A 19,430-nucleotide genomic window follows, 5' to 3' on the forward strand; every position below is an offset into this window, starting at 1 on the left:
CTTCATCTGCATCTTCATCTGCATCTCATCTTCATCTCATCTTCATCTTCATCTTCATCTTCTTCCTCGTCTTGGTCTTCATCTTCTTCTTCACCTTTATCCTGATCTAAATATGTCCAGCCTTTTCTTCATTTACATACTCACCCTCACCATTGTTATTAGGTTAGGTATTTAAATTTTCCTTCCTCTTTGTCTTTATATTTAGGTATCTTTAATTTTATTTTAATTTCTGTATTTATCCCTTTCTTCTTCTCCATATTCAACTTTACCTCCTTCCTTGTTTACGTCTACTCTATTCATGTACATACATACATACAGCTTACTCCTAAACTGCTGCTTAGCATATATTTAGGAGGCATTCCCGCCCCAACCATGTACGTGTACGGCATTAGTATTGGTGTCACTTTTGAATTGATTTTTTCGCTTTATGTTAAACTAATTTTAAATTTGAAAAATTGCCTGCACATCAGCATCAAAATACCTTTCTAATGATATATAATTGTTTATACCTTAGAGGTATAGTTTAGCCGCAAAAGGGGTGTAAAGAAACATGATTGCCTATTTATATAATTGATGCCCTGTAAACGGGGTATTTTACCAAAGTAATTCAGAAACGAACAGCATAGTTGGCGGTGCCCGTCGGAACTTAGATTTAGTCTCACTTATGACCTTTTTTAAACTTTCGTCTGCCTTTTTCTACTCATACACTCTCCTCCCAAACTTCCTCAAAGCTCTACCACTGCTTTTTATCAACTTCTCAGTTTTGCAATCATGAATATTGGTTACGTTTTTGTAATACTCAAATAACATGCAATTTAGTAATTTTATTTTTATTTTTTTGGTTGAACTACAAAAACTCATGCAAACAGAAAGTGGGAAATTTGTATATAAATTCACTGTAATACGAACACATACGCACAATGTCTACTCCCTGCAGCAAATCAAACTGGTTCGAAACTCGCGCCGAACTAGCTTGCAAAGGGGCGGTACTGGTTCTTCATCTATCTCAAATCAATGCTTTCCAGTCTTTTTTAACTTGGCGATTTCCTACGAAGTGGCATTTGGCACCCTCTGCAGACCTTTTGAATTCGTTTGGAACTGGTTCTTTTTGGATAGATCTGGGAGAATAAGGTTTTTAAGTGAAAAATTGTTTAATACTCGATTTTTGGATATTTTTTCGTGTGGTTTCTTTTCTTTTGAAGATTGAATTTTTTTATTTTTAAGTAAATTCATAATTTTCTCTTTTCTAAGCGGCACGCAAAATTTATATTCAGTAAATCTGAAAACTCATAACTGCCTTTACCGCAATTTACACTGGCGATGTGGAGTCGGAGGTCTTCTCGCGCAGCTATTTTCGTATTGTACGAGTATTTGTACATTTAAATAGAAAATTACTTCTCAACTGTGAAATTCTAAATGTGAGACAATTTGACGACAGCGCAACCACAGTGTAAAGGTCCAGTTAGGGGTGGCGTAACCAACGCGCCATAGCCATAACTTTGGCAAATGCTTCAGATCTGCTTAATGTTATGGCCATAAACACTTATGATTATGCAAGAATGATAGAATACAAGGTTGTGCCAATGAGAGAGGATTTTTGAGCATAATTTTTGCGTGACGTCATCTTGTTGCAATTGCGAGAGCGAAGTGCCAAAACGCTTATAAAAATATGTAAACAATGCAGAAAATGTGTTAATTTTAATATTACATGGCCCAATTTTGCAGGAATCAATAAATATACAAATAACAGTGTTTGCAATTTCACGTAGACCAAAGGAAGGTTTGCAGCAAAGTGAAATTTTGGACTCGCCATTGTAAAAAGCCATGCAGAGTGCATATTTATATTTGTGAACGGTAGCTAACGACCATAAACTCCACAGCTGTTGACTCCACAGCTTTTATTTGATGACTTTTGTACCATTTCCGAGATGATGCATGAATGTGGCTTCTTTGGAACAAATGTTCTATGTAAGTAAAACATAATTTAAGCTGAACTTTTAAATGTATAATAATTTGGGCACTGTTTTCTATTAGGTACGTAACAGCGCGGTAAGATGCCGCTTGAATTAGCGCCTGGCGACCTTATCCACTGGTGCATTACCTCATGCTAGCACTGAAATTATTATTTTCAATATCTTCACTAGTAAAGTGCTTCATGCACACATAGCTTGATTTGGTCTTTAACCCTAGAATCCTAATATATTTGGGAGTAACGTAAAGCCTTAACATACGCCGTAGAGGCTTATGTACTTAAAAGATAACCTGTGAGCTAAAATATACTTAGTCCTGCCTTATCTTTTAAAGAATATTGAAGTTGTGAGTTTGACTAATATTAAAACATAGTTTTATTAATAAAAACTATAACCACATTTATTTAAAACAACAAAATAAAAAGTAAGTTTTGTGTTAAAATTAAAAAAGGACCAATTCCGTATACGCCTCGCAGACGTAGATTATACTTTTAGGGTTAATGCATCTCCTCGCCGGCAGAACTGCTTCCACTTTTTCACCAGGTTTGCGTCCGTAGGAAACGAAAAAAAACTTATATCGCACGCTTTCCTTTTGTTTTCACTATTACACTTTGCCACTGCACACTTCATTTTGCTTTGTAATGTCTCAATAATTGTTTAAAACTACGCAGAAATATTAACGCACATATATTAAAATTGTTATTTGGTTTTTTCGTATGCTCACAATCAACAATTGCACCAAGATGACGTCGCGCGCACAGCTGATTCTGTCAAAATCACAAAGAGCGGATTAGCCGTACCGCGATTGGCGCAATCTCTGTTTCTCTCAATCGTGATGGTTATGGATACGATGTTATGGTATGACACCAAGAAGAAGGTATATAGTAGGTAGAAGTGGCTGCCGCCTTGGTGGAACACTTAGGCCACAAATAGAAGGCTCATTGTGTTACCACAGTTTGACACCGTTCAATTATCCTCAATATTGGACCTTTTTCTATCGCTAATGCATCTCATCAGGCACTTCGCGTCGGTATTTTATACCTCCCCAAGTTCGGCCATCAACGGAGGCATTTACACAAGAGATGCAAGACTGTTTCCTCCACTTCGTCGTCCTTGCAGCTTCTGCAACATCTGCCATGCAGTTTACCTTTATGTCTGTATGACCAGAGGTGAAGTCTGTTCTGTTTGGCCATCTCCTGTAGAGATAGGCGGTAGTCTAGCGAAGATTTTTAATAAAACGTGAACGAGCTCAGAGCCTTGATTGCGGCCTGGCTATCACTAAAAATAAAGACGTCCCTTTCCATCATTTCGGTTCCAAGATTCTCAACAGCTTCCATGATAAATAGCTGAAACTTCAGCTTGGAATACGCTGCAGTAGTCCGGTTTCGTGAGAAAACGCCCCTCCTACCTTACCGTCCAGTTTCGATGCGATATGAGCATAAATTAGTATTACTCAGATATACATGGCGTATGAGTAACACATTTTGCATACAAAAAATGTTTATGCATTTTCCAGAGACAACTATTATAAAAGAAAAGCATAAAAGTCAATCAATAATCATTCTATTAAGATAAATATTTTTCCAGTCATCTATAGTTGTTATTCAAAGACTTATATTATAAAAGTCCTTTCATAATAATTATCAGAGAGATAAACATTTTTAAGTCTTCAAAGACTTTTATTTTAAGACTTATATTATAAAAAGACTTTTATTTTAAGACTTATATTATAAAAGTCTTTTCGTAATACAAATTTTTTTCGCACTCATAATTATTATCAAATGACTTTTATAATATAAGTTTCAAAATAAAAGTCTTTGAAGATTTAAAAATATTTATCTTGCTGATAATTATTATGAAAGACTTCTATTATATAAGTCTTAAAATAATAGTTATCGATGACTTAAAAATTTTCTCACACATAATTATTATCAAAAGATTTTTATAATTCTTACGAAAATTTGGATGACTTTTCATTTGACCACTAATTCCTTCTTTATTTATACATACATCGATTTTCTTCATTGGTAGCTTAACAGCTAAAGAGCACACTCCAGCAAGTATATGCAAAAAAATTTGCACACAATTTTTTATTTTTTATTTTGTTTTTATTTTTTCCCCAGTTAAACTTATTTTTTTCATTAAAAAACAAAAAATCTGGAATGATAAATTTATTTCTCAGAAACTGCCAGGCCCATCGAAAAGTGATGTATACCCGGTTTGTGGAAAATTTCATTAGCTTCTATTTGCAGTATCTCGTATTAAGGCTGGGATACTATGAGATTCAACTGTGCCGCTCTGCAGCCGTTTTGTAGTAGTTCAGAGACAGTTCTGAAATTTGTAACGCAGAAGCAGCGCTCTGCCAGATAAGCTTTTACATGAGCGAAGAAAATACGCTTGTGAATTGCAAAAGTACCAACAAAAATTCAAGAAAACGTGTGTGTGATTTATGTAACACACACACACACACACATATAGAGTCATAAGAGTAGAGATAACTTTGCGATACTTTCAAATCAATAAGGAAAAACTTTGACAGCAAAAGTTGAAGAAATACTACATTGAAGAAGACAAGAATGGGCGTGCAAACACGTAGTAGATATGTATGCGTGCATATATGTATGTACAAATATGAATAAAGGAATATAAGCGCATAGATGGTAAGCGTGTAGGAGTGAGCCATAAAATAAACGCACTCATAGATACCCCTAAAATTTTCGTTCGAAAGTTGCTTGAGGTATTATTTATTTTTTGAGAAATGGAAGTACAACATTCAAAAGTACAGTAAGAGATATGTGTGTTTTAGCATTTACAATGTGCTTTGCTGTCATAAAAACTCGTGAATATTGCGTAAAAAAAATTAAAATTTAGAAAGATTTGGTATGGAATTGAAAGGGCATTCTTTGTATTTTCTAAAGTATGGAATTAAGGGGAAAGTTTTCCAAAAAGGCTTATGTTATCGATTTATACTCGTTAAGACCGACACACATAATTACTTGTATGCGTTAGTTTTTAAAGTTTTAAAAATTAGCAATGTTGACGCTCCAAACTACTAAATTGCCTAAATAGACTTAACATCGAGTAGAAAATCGTTAGTAATCAATTTGGCAATAATTAATTAATCGATATGACAAAATCTAATTTATCGATAATAATCGATTTTTTAAATTGATATGTCAAATTTTAAATTTACAATAAAATTCAAAACTTAAAAACAATTTCCGCAAATTCACACCCATTTCGGTAGTTTTGGTACTCGATAATTTCATCAACTGTCAACTTATTTTTCACTTTATCAGCACCTGATTCATTGCTTTTCTGCCATAAAAAAATAAAATAAATAAACAAATTGTAACAGAAAATTTATTAAATTTTTCTTACTTCTACGAACAGTTACAGTTAACCAACTATCAGAAAGATTATCAAGCTTGCCGCCATGATAATTTGGTAAACCGATGGTAAAATAATAAAAAATAAAAATTCAAAAAATACATGGGTAAAAATTACCGAACACCGAATTACATAGTACCAAGCTCGGTGTGAAGACCTCTATTTTAAGACCACGTGAAAATTAACGCTAAACATGAACATATCTTACTGATAAATACTTTAGTTTATCATACGTAAATATTTGGTCATTTGAAACTGGACATATATTTTTAGTTACTTACAAATTTAGAGTAATTTTTTAGCTCCTTTTTGGTTGTTGTTGTTTCCGACAGGGTGGGTGTATGATATATTTTGGAACGAATTTCCGTCATCCCTTGTCAAATTTGGTTTGGAGACAAACCGGTTTCGGCGTTGTGCCATCTTCAGTGTCATTTTTTTAGCCATTAAAAATTGGACATGAATTTTTGGAAATTGCAAAAACAAAAAGGAGTTTTGGTTCGCTCAGAAATCGGGCATACATTTTTCCCAATTTTTGGGCATAAAAAAAACGCAGAATTCTTTTTTTTTCATTCTAAAACTGGACATAAATTGTTGTTCATTTAAAAACTAGACATAAATATGTGGTAATACAATTAAAAGTTATGTCATAAAAAAGTCATTCACTTTAGGGCATTTTAAAATTGGACATCAATTTTTGGCCACAAAAAAGTGGGCATCAATTTTGAGTAGTTTATATGAAATGTTTGACCAGTTCGAAACGGAGCATTTTCTTAGCGTATATTTTTGATCGCTTACAAATTTTGCACAAATTCTTGGTCACATAAAAACAGAACATAATTTTTAAGTCATAAACAATAGGTTATTAATTTAAGTGAATTTGAATTTTTGGCCATAGGTTTCAAAACTGAGCATGTATTTTTAAATTTAGGCTGGTAATAAATTTGTATTGATTTAAAAAATTTACAAATACTTTTAATTCGCTATTCAGTTTTATGAGTTCAAATTTTACAATCCAATTCATTGTCTACTTATACAACAATTCTTACAGCCGGTTTCACCAGCAATTTAAATGGAAAATGATTTTTTATTTTATGTCGATTTCCATATAAAACTCAAAAAATTAAAATAATTTTTCACTTAAATTGTTTTCGTGAAATTCACTGTTAGTGTTTTGCATTTAAAGTGCCAAAAAATTAAATCATAAAACTAAATTGAAAGACAAAAATGTATCGTATTATTTATTTAAAAAAAAAATATATTTCAGTTAGCAATAATTTATGCCCGGCTTCAAGTTGCCAAAAACTTATGCTCAGTTTTAATATTAGCGCATATTTGTATCTTGATTTTCAATTAACCTGAAGTATTTCCAGTTTTTTTAAATGACCAAAATGGTATGTATGTCAACTTTTCAAGTACTCCGTATTCAGACGCTGTGGCCGAGTGGTTGTAGGTGCGTAGTATCACTCCGTGGACCTGGAGGAAATCCATTCGAAACCCACAACATTCTATCCATCAATCGCTAATAAGCTTCAACCGCCAATTTAATTTTCCATGCTTCTTTCAAATTCTCGAACTAGTTAGATGCTCTCAATAGTGCACAGACAGGGTATCTATCAGTGCCAGCACTAACAAAAACACATTCACCCCTTGGAATTGACACTAACTCTTCCTCCTGGTCGTCAATCATTGTCACAGCTGTATGTCTGATTATGCCGCTGCCATTCGTTGCAAGCTCTTTATGTGGCATGTATTTTTGTGTCTACTATTACTGCCAAGGACACGCATATACACAACCACACACATACACACTTACATACGAAAAACCGGACATTTATTGTCCCACTAACTGACATTCCAAACTGTGGTTATCGCTTTGGCGCATCCAAAGTTTGCATGGCTGAGAACGGAGAAAGCTTAACGTTTGTAGAATTTGGTCAACTACATTTCCTCTTAGACATACATACATACATAGCTTTGTGTATGTGCGTATGTGCGAATGGCTTGCAACACAATTAGTGTTACCAGGAAAAGGCTATTGTCGTCGGGGTTATAGCTTTCAAATGGATGTTGTGCTACGATGCCTTTACTATGGTAAATAATGTTGGCAGATGAGTTTGTGTTGGTGGACAGTTGCGTCTGTGATTGGAGTTTAATTGATGGTTCAGTCGTACGGCAATGAAGAACAAATAGATTTAGTTTCTGCGGGTATTGGCGGTACGAGCAGAGCATGAAGTCGGAAAAAGAGAGCTAAATATTCAGGAGCTGAAAGTAAATTTTTACTTCATTGAATCTGCGTGGATTTTGGGTAATTTTTAAACTGGTAATAACTTTCTTGATAATTTGAAAACTACGCAGAAGTCTCTGGCTAGACAAAAAATGTTGGTTACTTCTAAGCTGGTTTAATTATTTAAGCTGGTTTAAGTATTTAATCTAGTTTACTACAATTTTGGTCGTTTAGAACTGGACATGAACTTTTGGCTATTTTAAAACTTGACATTAATTTTATGGCCTTCCGAAATTGGACCATAAGGTATGGTCACCTAAAAACTGTACATACATTTTTGGTTAGCTCTAAGTTGGCAAAAAACTTTTCATTTAAATGGGCATGAGTTATTGGTTGTTTTTTAACTGGACATACATTTTTAAGTGTTTTAAAACTGGACAGCAGTTTTTCGCCATTAAAAAATTATGCCATAACTTTTGGTTATTCTAAGCAGGTAAAAAATATTTGACTATTTTAAAATTTTACAAAATTTTGATTCTAATTTGGGCAAAAATTTTTGATTTGAATGAACATGAATTATTGGTAGTTTTAAAAATGAACTTACATTTCTGGTCACCTAAAAACTGATAATACTTTTTTGGCCGCTCAAAAGCCGGATACGTATTTTTTGGTCATTCAAAAACGGGGAAAAAATGTTGGCCTTAAAAAAGCACAACATACATTTTTGGTTAATTCAGAGGGGGCCAAAAATGTTTGATCATTTGGGTACTGGACGTGATTTTTTGACTACAGTATATTTTGCTAGCTGCCCATCCTTCTTTGCACGAAAAACTTGTGCACTTACCGAAAAAAGCACTTAAGCGAATTTTCTTTACTACTTCAATGAGGAAGGTATCCGAATCCCTATGAAACCAAATAATGGAGGAGCACTTATCACGTGGAAATTACTGCAAGCGAAATTTTTACCGAATGGTATCTAATTATCTATATAACTACATTAATTGATAGCCATTTTCGTTGTTCTGCGAGATGAGCAAAATAAATAAAAGCTTGTAAAATTAGGTAATTGTAGGGCCAGTGCAGGTAAACCTAATACTTTCTTTGATAGTTAATAGTAGTAGCACAATTTTTAAGGCAGGTATCTTAAATGTGCACTTAAGCATAAAGGCAGCAAAGCAAAATATACTGTATTTAGAAACTGGACATACATTTTTGGTTAATAATAATAATAATTGGTCATAAATGTTTGATTATTTGAATGGACATGCTTAAATAAAATATAAATGGTAAATTTTGAACTGGACAAAAATTTTGGTGTTTGGCCGTTAAAACACTTAACCTTAAATTTTTGGTTAAATTTAAGTTAGCCAAAATTGTTTGCTTTATTGAATGTACATAAACTATTGGTAATATTTGCGGGCGGGTTGAGTTAGTAATCATTTTAAAACTGGGCATAAGTATTTGGGTATTTAAAACTAGAAATTAATTTTTGATTATTTCTGAGCTAATTAGGTCTTTTAAAAATTGGACATGAATTTTTGATAATTTAAACACTGCACTTTTAGTCACTCAAAAATGGGGAAAAATGTTGGCCATAAAAAAAACAAGAAAAGTGTTTTTGGTTAATTCAAAGCTGGCCAGAAATGTCTGATAATTTAAAAAGTGGACAACATGTTTTGATAATACAAAAAACTAGACATAAATTATTAGACAATGAAAAGCCTGATCATAAATTTGTGGTTAAAATGCTTGGTCATTTAAAGACTGTATATAAATTCTTGGCTATTTAAGAACTGGCCATAATTTTGTTTTACACCAAAAATTCATTTTCTGTTTTTAATTAAAAAATTTTATTTGAAACCCAAACTCGCTAGAACAAAACACATGGAGTAAAAGAAAGTGGTGAAAATTTAACTTACCATACATTTACAGTGGTAAATTTTTCACGATGCTGGCTCTCTTTGCTTTCGCTCTTTTGCTGTTAGCTTAACAGCTAATTTGAAATAACAGGAAGTTGAACTGTAAGGGGAAATAGAAAAGCAGTAAGCACCATGGTGAATACTTAACAGTACTAAAACTATTTTAAGGAGAACTCTGCAAACTTGCTAGGGTACAGATTTGTTGAAGGAGGATTTTAAAGTGTTGATTTTACTCCGTAAATATGCATGTGCAGACAATGATTCTTATTTAAAAAATTTAAATAATATGTTTTCAAATATCTACGAACCAGTTATACTTTTAAGTCAAAAAGTAATTTTTTCAGTTAAAATGTTATAAATTTAATCCAGAATTCTTGAAAAACTTTTTTTTTTGTTTTTTTTTGCAAGATATTTTTTATTGCGCCTATTGAAAAATACTTCAGCAGCAATCAAATAACAAAACTCAAATGTAGAATGCTAATGTGCCTAAAAGTATGCTTTCGGAAATTTGCTTAAGAGTTTTATCATGTTTTTGCGATACGAGGTTATATTTAGGTTTTCATTCAAAAAACACTTCAATCTGCTACGTCGTTCACTCGTCCAGAAACTTCGTTTATATTACTTTTCAAGGACGCAAAATATAAAAATAAAATTACGCGCACAAATAAAACCAAATCAAAGACTTTTAATGCTTCCAAACAAGCAAAATACTTACACGAATCAATGGCAAAAAAAAAATTAAATTAAATAAAAATCAGTGTAGCCGCACAACAATACATTGCCTTGAAAGTTACTTTGACATCAATTTCCATGCTTTGCGTACACTTGTTAGCCTAAAATGAAAACTTTCAAGTGTCCATAATCATTAGAAAGTGTTTATCGTTTTTTCGTTGCACTTTTCAGCTCTTCACTCTTCTGCAGGATATTAAAATTAACTTTATTACCTAATTCAATTGTTGTGTACTGCCAACTGCAGGCTAGCAAAAATAGGACACAAAAAGATAAAGAGAAGCACAGAAACACAGAAACACAAAAAAGTGTCCAAGCAACAAAGTGGGCAGGAGATTAAAATAACACTATGATTTCAAAAGCTTCCTGAGTAACTTTTAGTGATGTTCAGCAATATAAAAAAAGAAAGGAGGAGAAAAACTCTCTTTGATAACATACAAAATTATGTACAACTGAATTGCAAATGTAAATTTAGCGGCGAGAGATTTCAACGTTTCTTGGAACATCTATTTTTCGCAGGGACCGTAACAGTTACAACTTTTATTAAAAAAAATCGCTCTTTAACAATTAGTTTATCACTTTTATTTAATTACTCCTTAAATAACCGTTATTTTTGGTTTTCATTCAATAAATCCATAAAACATTTATTTTTGATTTGTATCTAAATAATCTGCAAATAACAGTTATTTTTTAATTTTTAAATGATATGTCTTAGATAACAGTTATCGAAGACTTTTATTTATAAAAGTCATAAATAAAAATCAGTCACTGACATTTTTTTTTTTAAAGCATACTTATAAAAGTAATTTGTATAAGTCGTAGTAAAGTTTTTTTCCCAATACCTTAACTGCGAAAAAGGTTAAAGACTTTTAAACGAATGATTACAAAAATAAAAGTCGGTGATTGATTTATATTGATGACTTTTAAAAGTAAAAGTCACTGACTGATTCTTATTGATGACTTTTATAAATTTAAAGTATTCGATAACTTTTATCTAAGACATACAGATGCGTGCAACTAATTAGCAACGAAATTCAAAGCGATATTGCTTGCAAATTATGTTTATTTATTTATTTTTAATAATTTTCATTTAAAATATATTTCAATCTATTTCAGAAACCACAATAACAAAAGTTGCAAAGCTTGCACAAATTGCAAAAAAATTAATCAAACTTCAAAAAATTGTCATCAAAATTTAAAAATTTTTAATTAGAATATTTAGAAAATTTTCGGGTATGCAGTTTTGTAGCCCATTCAATTTTAGTATAATAAAGTGCAAGTTTCAAGTCGCTAAAAATTACCGTTGATTTTTTAGGATTTTTTTTTGTGGAGGGTGTTGCGCATTTTCTTCCATATAACACATGATCAAAATATTTTTTTAACGCCGCTAAGCAGCGTTGTTACATTTTTATTTAATTTTAAAATTTTTCCTAAATTGTTTGTAACTATGCAAAAGTCTGACCATCCTTTAAAAACTGGACCAGTTTTTTACTGAAGTTCCAGACAGGAATTTTTAGTCATTTTAAATCAGCACATCTATTTCTGGTTAGTTTGGTCAGTAATCCACTTATAAACATTTTTAGTAATTCAAAAAGTGGACATATCTTTTGGGTAGTTTTAAAATTGGAAATAACCGGATATAAAATTTTTGGCGAATAAAAAAAGTCAAATATTTTTAGGCATTTAAAAATTGAACATACATTTCGTCGTTTAAAGTACAAAACCGCGTATCGTCATTCTGTAAAACCGCGTAACTGGCATTAGCTGCCAAAAATTTGATTTGCTCACACAAGCTCTTGGCTCAATCCTTATCCATTCGTCCTGAAATATACCGGCCAGGTATGGGATTGCTTTATAAAAAAGATAACCATTTTGAAATATGAGTGTTTTTACTCTCTAGAAGATAATTTACATAATTCACATACGTGGTTTTGCATTTTGTTGATACGCAGTTTTGTACTTTAAACGACGATTTTATCGTTTTAAGACGGGACATAAATGTTTGGTATTAAAACAACTGGACATCCATTTTTGATATTTTTTTCTTAATTTTAAAAGTTAGCCTCAGAAAAAATTTTGTGCCAGAAAGTTTAATATTCTCATATATTTTTTAAGCTGGTTCTCAACTAATAGCACACTGGCAATGACACCCACCCATAATGCACTGACATACAAAAACAACTACACTTACTAGAGCTCTACCAAAGAGAAAATATACCAACCAAAATATTTGTGCGTGGAATATTAATTTAAGTTTTCAGCTGATTGACAATAAATTGAGCGCAGCTTGCTAAAAAAAAACACATTTTAATTCAGGTGATAGCATACCAAAAGCAGTATGAACAAAAAAAACTCAGTGCGAAAAACACGCAAAACCAAAACAACAAAAAGCCACAAGAGTTGTTGTTGACTAACAAAAGGTCAATTAACACACAAACCATCAACACACACTTGAGGCATGGGTATACCTGCAGAAAAAAATTATCAATTCATAAAAAATAACCCACTCGTAGTTAGCTTTTTTGTGGAATTTCTATAAAATATTTAACTTGTAGTTAGCTACAAAAAGCTAACTTGAAACTAGTTGACAAGTAATGCAGGAGATTGTATGAGGAAGCTAGGAGTTACAATTGATTTTTGGGAATTTTTTTTGTTGGTGTCGCACATTTTTTCCATATAAAAAAATTATCAAACATTATTTTATATGGATAAAATGAGCGACACCTTCACAAAAAAAAAATTTCCAAAAATCAATGGTAAGTCCTGGCTACCTCAAACTTGCCCTTTTTATACTAAAATTGAATGGACTAAAAACTGCGTACTCAACTTTTTTCTACAGAGTGTAAATATATAGTGCAATATTTCCATGAAAATTTCCAGAATTTTCTTTCTTCTTTGCATAAGGTTTGGAACTCTGATTTTTGGGGGTTTTGTTGTAGAATTACCCATATTTTTATAAAAAATTTGCGAAAAATAAAACATTTAAAAAATAGTTGCCGGTATTGTAAAAAATTCGCCGTACCTAAACTTTATTGACTTACTGTATGTCTGACGGAGTTCGAAATGGGACCACCTACAGCAGAATGTGTAAAAAAATATGAAATGTAATAAAATAAATAAAGTAAATAAAAATGAAAAAAAAAATTTTAATATTTTGTTTTTCCTATTGATATTTCATGTCCAAAATTAGTTAGTTACAGGTTTGTTACATCAAATGCAGAGGTAACCACCCTTGACTATTTCGCGGCCATCGCCATACAAATATAGTCAGCTTTCCTTACAGTAAATATACAAATAATAGTGGCCATTAGCTCCTTCCTAATCAACATAAAGTTAAATTATAGTTAAATACATTTCCCGCAGGGTAGCGACGCTTTTTGTTGATATCAGTTCGTTGTTGGCATAACCGCCTGCCAACGTCTGTGGTAACCATTGATGAACGCAAACTACGAACGATGCCGCTAAGCAGCGCTAGCGTAGCAACAAAAAGAGCTAAATCGCACAACAATATCACTGCAGCCAATTTATTGCGTGTCATGTCATAACTGTGAGCGGGTGAAACTCGCGAAAAAAATGCATGTAGCAACAACGACCTGCGGGTCTATTTAATTGCTTGTCGCCTGTTAGCGTTGACTTTCACAAAGGCTGTATGCGAGAGCGATGCTTGATGTTTTGGACAGTTGTGGGTTGTTGCAACGAAACTAGCAAGGAAAAAAAGTTATTAACGTGAATCCTATTTGGAGCGCCAACACTTAGGCCAACGCAAATATTTAAAGGTATGTAAGTAAGTAAGTAGGCGATTGGTTCACTCGCAGGTAATGCTAAGAACTTTAATCAATTTTGAGTCTGCTTGACACACAAGCAACCTGGGTTAAGTTCTCTTTTAAAAGCTCACAGCGTTTGAGCAACTCCTATCTATGACAATGTAGGTGGGGCAGGTCGTATACGTAACATAAAATTTACAAATGCCATGGCGTTCTGAAGAACCAACCAATCATTCACACTCTTTACCTAACACATTTACGCCGATCTCATTGTCATCGTCACTGTTTTTAATTTTCGAAGACAGTAAATTGGACAAATCATTGACTTTTGGGGTAATTTGCGAAAAAGAGGCAAATATAAGCGCAAAGATCGGAGAAATAGGAACAATTTTTTTGTGTTTAGATATTTTAGTAAATGATACAAAATTTGCGCCAAACGACACTAACGGCGGTTGTTGAAATGTGTATCGTCTTTAAAATTGTCTGATTGTAGCACAATATTTGGATTGGGTTGGATGGCATCGAAAACGAAAGCGATCGCTGTTTGCGCTTAAAGCCGGCTGACACTCGTTTAAATTAATAACGGAAGTTTAAAAATAATTATGGAATACATGATCGGATAAAAAAAAATTTATAAGAGCTGAAGAGATATATAACACTGGTTTACAGCAAAAATGTTCAATGGATGCCACTATTAAATTTCGATGTATAATTTCTCGATGATTCCGAAAATCCAAAAAATTTTTTCTATGGATACGTTTTCGAGATATTTGCAATTTACCGTTATTCAGCTTAAAACAAAAAGTGGTTCCACTTAATCACGTATATCTTGCGAACCAACTTAACAAAACGAGATAAAGCAAATGAAAGCTAATAAAATTCTCCATAAACCGTGTATACATCGCTTTCCAAAAGGACTTATGATTCTGACAAATCAATTAATTATTCCAATTTTTTTATTTTTTTTAATGAAAAAAACTACAAAAATAATACGTCACGTACACCTGTGTAACACTCATGAACACTTCTGAAACAGCTGGCAACCCTCCTAAATATAGTTGATTTTTGAAACATGTGAAAACGCTTCTAAAAACAGTTCAAAACTAAAACCTTTTCAAAACCCGCTGCATTTGATAACCACATTTTTAATAACTGCTTTAACTTATTAAATAATTTGAGTTTACATTTTTAAACAGGTGGCAACCCTCTTTAGGATTCTAAATATTCCAACTAAGAATATATTGCCACCTTCTTTTCAAGTCATATTTTAATATTTCATTTAACTTATGCATACTTTAATAAAATTCTAATTTTAAAACAGGTGGCAACCCTACTCAAAATATTTTAAAGCCAAAACCTTGTTAAACCTTTTTCGACTGACACACATATTACGATACATATTGAAATTGTGTATCTAATTATCTTAATTGAAGTTGAATTTAGTTCCTGAAACATATGGCAACCCTCTTAAATAAAGTTTAGAAAAAAACATTTTCAACCCATGTTAATTTATACGCATACTTTAATATGTAATTCATTTGACTTATTAAGTAATTTGAGTTTAACTTTTTACACAGGTGGAAACCCTATTTAATGTTATAAATGCTCAAAATAAATATTTCTTAATACTCCTTTGTTTGGCGCCAATATTTCATTTAATTCGAATTTTCAAACAGATGGTAATCCTGCTAAAATTATTTTTAAACTAAAACCTCGTTAAACCTTTTTCGTCTGACATTTTGTATTGTGATACTTATTCAAATTATCTAATACTCTTAATTCAAATCGAGTTTATTTATAAAATCAGGTGGCAATCCTCCTACATGTAGTTTGGCAATAAAGTTTAGGACGTCAGCGAAGTCTACACCTCGCGAGGATAGAGATGAGTTGTATCCCTCCTTGTAAATGCCAAAATAATGCAGGCAAATCTGTAACAAGTGAGCCAGGCTAGAGTGAAATAGCCTCTGTGTTTAACAGCTACTGCTCAAAAATATGGTCATCTGTTAGCCTTACTTAATAATCTACTTGTAGGACGATCCAACAAATCTGATGCAACTTCGACAAGAAAAGGTCTAACTCACAAATTTTTCTAGAACATCCTTTACTTCGCCAGTGACTGGAGTTATAACCAGCCTTTGCCCAATCGGAAAGCATCCTATTAGAATGTGGCTGCAGGCCAATGACTTCTGTCCCAACTGGAATGATGTAAATGAAATTTAAAGCATAAAGCACTATGACTACCACTAACCATAGCGAGGGCGGGAAGGTGCTCGTTTCGCCTCCTTGGCCTATGTGTGCCTCTCATCTAAATATAATTCATGCTGGCAGGCACTTCAACTTATACCATCAAGTGTTCCATAAAATTTATCAGATTATTTCCCTTATCTATCTCATCTTCGATGTTTGCCTTTTTCGGTTCATCTCGAATAACTAAATTTTGTAGATTCTGATTCTGATTGTAGGCGATTTTGATGGAGTCAAAGTTGTACCCAACTGTGTTATCGACGGCTTGGAAATTTCTATTCTACAAAAAACTGCTGGCATATGCTATGTGCGAAGTGACTTTAGAGCTGAAGCGAAACACCACATAACTCGGAATAACACTCGATTGCAAATTGCTGTGGCATCTTAATGTGGAAAAAACGGCTAAAAAAACCTGATCGGTGCCCAACAAATGCAAAATTAGGCCGGGCTAATCCAATTGGATCTTCACGGAAGTCCTCAGTCACTAGGGCATAAGCGCACGAGTGGGGCCGATTCAGTGAATGTTTACACACAGAACTCACGGATGGACAAGGACACTGACGTCACGGGAAAGGAGTAGGCCGTAAGACTCGCCAAAGACAGCACTTTTTCGGAAGCTGTGTCGATTAAAAGTTTGGTGAATTTTTTGTACAAATCATTAAATGTGCGTACGACTTGTGCGCAGGAAATGTGTGGAATAAAACGCAAAGCTGCAGAGTTTCAATAACTATGTGTGGATCTTTTTACAGCCTAGCTCAAAAAGTTTATTTTGTCTTTTAAGAGGGAAGACGCTAGGTTTGTACTTAGTGTACTAATAGGGCACTCTTCTGTAATATTTAAGTTAGTCTTAACTTATGATAATATATGTAGGAGATGCGGAACGAATGACGATAACGTGAAGCACAGCCTCCATTAATAGTCAGACTTAGTTGGCAGCAGGCCTGTCTCCTAAGGGTCGCTCTTCTTACCGAAGCTGGAGGCAGCCAACAAAAGAGGGCATAAGAAGTTGGCGCGTTTCGCTAAAAATAAAAACTGCTCTTTTTCTCAACCATGTGGCTGGTTCCCGAGTTAAGCAAAGCCAGCTGTCCGTCGTTGTTTCTGGTAACAGTACGAATCCTTAATGGGTTCTGAAAAGGCTTAAAATGGCAAGCCAGCCTAAACTAACAATACCTAGGATTTCTTAAAATAAACCAAATGGTTTTGATTGAGATATACATAAGGAGATGTCTTGTCGTACAACTTCGAATCTGTATACAACAACAATTAACTATATGTTGAGAACATGAGTGCGAACCTCATCGACCTGTGAAAGACGACATCCACTATCTAGTTGCAAACCTTAACATCCTTTTTTTCTTGAATTTTAATATTGCCATATGAATTGAATTTTCTGGATATGTATTAATTGCCTTGCTAACATTGCCATAGGAATTGTAATTTTCTGAATATCAATTGCTTTGCAACCTTGCATACATATGCTCGTATATCGTAGATTAGGGTGGCGTGTTACTTTAATTTGGCCGTTGTAAATTATACGCGACGATACGGGACCACCCGATCGCGCAAATCTTAAGTTTTTCATTACGCTTCTGACCGCCATCGAGATCACCTCGACTGAATTCCCGCACTAGCCCCTCAGGCACCTTGCAATCGAAAAACGACGTTGTAACTAATAATTAATTGAATAAATTAAACATTTGTATATTGTGAACATAAAAGGCACCCCTTTCTTTTATTCGCGCATTCAAAGACCTCCGAGGTACAATAGTGCACTCTGCATGTACCTACATAATCAGCGAGCGTAAGTATCGAACATGGTCCTTACGATCCGTTCGAAGGAATCAGCAACCCTACTTAACGAACTACGTTCACTGAACGCACCCTTTGCAAACTTCAGTTTGATGAAATATTGACAGTCGAATTATAAAAGCGGTCGAAGGCGGCAGAAGTCGGAAAGTGTCTAAAATATAAAAACTCGTTTATCAAGCGCAAAACAAAACGAATTTACCGAGCGTGATAAAAGACATAAAAGTGAAAAAAACATACAATTTGAAAGTGCAGTGCAAAAGCAAGCGAAACCTAAAGCAGTACGCGTTGTGAAAAACAACCACAACCACAAGGTTTCGCAGAAATACACATGCATACATTCATGTGATCACACAAGTGGCGGGCAAACATTAGGCAAAACTACAAAAAATACTAAAAAGTGTGCCTATAGCTAAAAGGTGTAAAAGTGTGCCTAAAAGCGAAAATAAAAAGTCAAAAGACAACAAAAAAAGTGTATTTAAACAAAAAAAAAAAAAAACTTAACTTTAAATTTGTATGGTTCGCGGACGGTCGAAGCAGCCGTCGCAAAAGTGTTGACCACGGCAGAGTACAGTACTCGCACAGCGACTCCTAAAATTGCCGGGACTCAAGTCAGAGCACCAGCACCCTAGTCAGGTGGCGTAACGAGGGCAGCCAACGTAGCGGCAGCAAGGCCATCAGCAAAGCAAGCCACAGCAAAGCGAGCAACAAGCGGCACAGTTCAGCTCAAGCAGGAGCACCATAACAACAACAACATTTGTGCACCGGAGACTGGAGGGAGCCAAGGAACCCAGGTGGCAGTGGCGGTACAGTACTGCAAAAAGGTTACAGGTGGTACCCGCAAAACTCGTAAGTGTGCACATATTTCCTTTTTATGCACATACCTATGTGTACATACGTATGTAAAATTTATAGCGGTTTTCTCGTACGGTGAATAAAGGCATCGAACTTTAATTTACTGCAACTGACATACGTAGATACAGACATACATATATATCGAAATATATGTATTTATATGTACCCATAATCCCGCGCATTCTAAAATTTCCCCTATCCAAAAAACCGCTATAAAAATATACACGCGTAGCACACGGTACATACATATGTACATATAAGCTCATTTTATTATCTGCTCATATTTATACGCATAACTCCAAAAGTTCCGAACCGGCTTCTTTGTTTTGGTCCCGCATGGTATTTTAACGTATGCATGTATTCGCACATTTCATTTACCCCTTAATCTCACAAAGCCTTTGGCTCATAAAATTCGTACATACATATGTACATAGGTACATACGTTGAAGAAGCATATACTTATATACATTTACATACCCGGCACTCGTTGCCAATTGCCCGTTATATTGTTTCCTCAGTCGCAAAGCAG

The sequence above is a fragment of the Rhagoletis zephyria genome, unplaced genomic scaffold (assembly GCF_001687245.7).
Source record: "Rhagoletis zephyria isolate East Lansing unplaced genomic scaffold, Rhagoletis_zephyria_1.1 Rzeph_scaffold_00019, whole genome shotgun sequence".
Classification (NCBI taxonomy): domain Eukaryota; kingdom Metazoa; phylum Arthropoda; class Insecta; order Diptera; family Tephritidae; genus Rhagoletis; species Rhagoletis zephyria.